This window comes from Aquarana catesbeiana, linkage group LG02, assembly GCF_042186555.1.
Source record: "Aquarana catesbeiana isolate 2022-GZ linkage group LG02, ASM4218655v1, whole genome shotgun sequence".
Lineage (NCBI taxonomy): Eukaryota > Metazoa > Chordata > Amphibia > Anura > Ranidae > Aquarana > Aquarana catesbeiana.
The window spans coordinates 767431050-767434704 of record NC_133325.1 but is presented as its reverse complement, the minus strand read 5'-3'; positions in this window follow the sequence as shown (position 1 = coordinate 767434704).

The window sequence follows — 3655 nt, the reverse complement described above, 5'->3', positions numbered from 1 at the left end:
TAGATTCGCTAACAGGAATGTTAGCATATGCCAGAGACTTTTGTAAGTCTTTAGCTGACACTCTAGCATTCTTCTTCAGCTCATTGAGCAGTCTGCGCTGTGCTCTTGCAGTCATCTTTACAGGACGCCCACTCCTAGGGAGAGTAGCAGCAGTGCTGAACTTTCTCCATTTATAGATAATTTGTCTTACCGTGGACTGATGAACAGCAAGGCTTTTGCAGATATTTTTATAACTCTTTCCAGCTTTATGCAAGTCAACAATTCTTAATTGTAGGTCTTCTGAGAGCTCTTTTGTTCGAGGCATCATTCACATCAAGCAATGCTTCTTGTGAAAAGCAAACCCAGAACTGGTGTGTGTTTTTTATAGGGCAGGGCAGCTGTAACCAACACCTCCAATCTCATCTCATTGATTGGACTCCAGTTGGCTGACACCTCACTCCAATTAGCTCTTGGAGATCTCATTAGTCTAGGGGTTCACATACTTTTTCCACCTGCACTGTGAATGTTTACATGGTGTGTTCAATAAAAACATGGTAACATTTAATTCTTTGTGTGTTATTAGTTTAAGCAGACTGCGATTGTTTATTGTTGTGACTTAGATGAAGATCAGATCACATTTTATGACCAATTTGTGCAGAAATCCATATCATGCCAAAAGGGTTCACATACTTTTTATAGCAACTGTATATGCAGCCGATGATGTCATCGGCACATGCGCTCAGAAGGAATGGCCACCCGTGTCGTTCCTTCAGAATCCTTTGCTGTAAATGATGGGTCCCCCACGCATGCGCGGGAGTGATATCAATGTGGCTCCGGACAGTCACACAGCTGCAGTCCACGGACCTGAAAGGGGTGAAGATGGAAGCGGCCTTCAGCGATGACATCATATCGCTGAAATGCTTCCGCTCAGTGCCCACCAGCGCAGCCTATCAGTGCCACCTCATCAGTGCGGCTCAGTGCCCACCAGTGCAGCCTTAGCCTATCAGTGCCCACCAGTACAGCCTTTAGCCTATCAATTCCCTATCAGTGCAGTTTTAGGCTATGCGTGCAAGCTTAGCCTCTCAGTGCCCACCAGTGCAGCCTTAGCCTATCAGTGCTGCTCAGTGCCCACAAGTGCAGCCTATCAATGCCCATCAGTGCCCACCAGTGCAGCTTACCCTATTAAAAGTCATGCCTCTCCAATGCCACCGGCGAAATCACAAGCGACATGCACCAGTAGGTCCCTCCCACCTTCACCAGCGAGTCCCGAGGGCCTCCAACAGTGTGTCCCCGTCCAACCCCACCAATGGGTCCCGCCCACCTCCAGTGAGTCCCGGTGGCCTCAAACAGTGGGTCCCACCCACCTCCACATCTCTCTCCCTCTCCGGGAAGGAGGTGTTTGTGGTGTCGCCCTACCCAATCTCTTCCGCCCACATCAGATGGTTGCTGGAGAGAAGAGAGAGCAGAATCCGCTCCTCCAGCAGCAGTTCTGGCCACTGCTATGCCATATGCTCATCTCTAGCTAAATGACAAGGGCGACGGTGGAAGCGTTACTCCTGTCATTTAGGCACTGACAAGCCCCCGGTGCACCCTGGGTGAGGCCTGCACCCCCATAGTGACGCCACTGATAAAGAGATACAGAAGAGGATAGCTATACATAAATGCAAAATTAAAGCAGTTTTAAAGGTCATTTTTAAATTAAAATAATATACATGTTATGTTGTGGCCTCAAACGTCCTTTTCTGGGGTCCCCCCCGGCAACTCTTCACCTCTGTCCTAGAAAGCTGCTTGCTATGGTTGCACACCTGCAAGCTCGCCCCCGAGCGCAGCTGCATGTGTCCATAGACACAAACAGCGTGGCTTGTCCCTGCTCCATTCTCCTTGGATTTGATTGACAGCAGCAAGAGCCAACGGCTGTCACGTGACACATTAGAGCAGGGGGATGTGGCTGCCATTTAGAAAGTCAACTTGCAGGTAAGATTGGAAAGCCTGCACACTGGTTGTTTACATTTAAACTGCACCGGCGCTCCAATGCAACTCCAATGGTGCACATTGGAGTCTGATGAGCCACATACGGCCCTTAGGCCACATATTGGGCACCATGGATCTAAGTGAACTGCTGGTCCCCCCAGCTATGGAGTGAGATTTTGAGTTGTTCGCTGCTGTTCTTCTTGGCTGGAGAGGAAGCAGTACCTGCATCTTCAATGCAAAGAAGCTTTGGCTTCATTCAGTCTGTGGATCTGTGCTTCCGTCACCTCTTCAGATACTTCTTCATTCTTACCCCAGTAGCCAACAGATCATCATTATGGTGCCAGGAAGCAAAGTCCTGCCTGCGTGTTGGGCACCAAGGTTGTAGACAATCCCCAACACATGACTCACACAACGAATTAAAAAAATATATATGATTTCCCTTCTTCATCTATAAAAGTCCCTTATGTTAGGTTCTTTGAAGTGAAGGAGGCACACTCAGTTATCATCTGCATGACAATTGATAGTATAATTACATAGGAAGTTCAGCACTCACACCTGGAATTTTCACTTACAGCACATACCAAACCATTGATTCAAAGCCAAACTCCAGGCAGATATAAAGATGCAATTAATGCAGATTTGTAATCATTAATAAAACATTACAAAATACAACTTCCAAGCATGCCTGTCCTATGCGTGGCTGCTGTTTGATTTGGTGAAAAATGTTCCTTTCATTCATTCACTCACAGTACTACAAGTGCCAAATGTCTACGGCTTAGACTTGTAGTCGCAGTTGCAGTACACTGAGCATAAGAGGATGCTCCATGTACAAATTCTCCATTTACAAAAAGCCTTTTATATTTTTCATAGAATTCAGGGTCTTCTGTGATTGGATAAAGGCAGATCCTCTAGACCAGTGGTCATCAACTCCTGCCCTCAGGACCCACTAACAGGCCAGGTTTGCAAGATAACTGAAATACATGACAGGTGATATCATTTGCTGCTCAGTGATTGCAGTATTCTAGTCTGCATCTCCCCAAGGTAATACATAAAACCTGGCCTGTTAGTGGGCCCTGAAGACAGGGTTGATGACCACTGCACTAAAATGAACAGGGGGGATAGCACCCTAGGAAATGTTATATATAAACTACAAGCCTACTGTTTTTATTGTCAAAGAAAATAAACCTGAATTTGCATGGCTGACTATTGAGTGAAAAAGTGAGGCAATCCTAAATTTTGAAAACACAATTCTGAGAATTCTGAGATTAAAAGTCAGAACTCTAAGTTTGAAAGTCAGAACTCTGATTTTGAAAGTCAAAATTTAGAAATTAAAAGTAAGGATTCCTAGTTTGAAAGTAAGAATTCTGAGATTAACCACTTAAAGTGGTTGTGAACCCTTACAGACCACTTTAACTTACACTTTAACCTTTAACCTAGATTAAAGCTTACCTGTAGGTGCAAGAAATATCTCCTTAACCTACACGGTTAAAGCTAAGGTTCACACAAAAATTGAACCTCTGCTTTTCGGAACCCTCCCCCCCCATCCGGTGTCACATTTGGCACCTTTCAGGGGGGGAGGGGGGGGTGCAAATTTTTTTTTTTCGCGGGACTCCCTCTTTAAGGAGATATTTTCCTAAAAATGGGCATGCCGGAGTGACGTCATTGCTGCTCCGGCCAGTCACAGCGCCGGAGCAGCGATACCTGG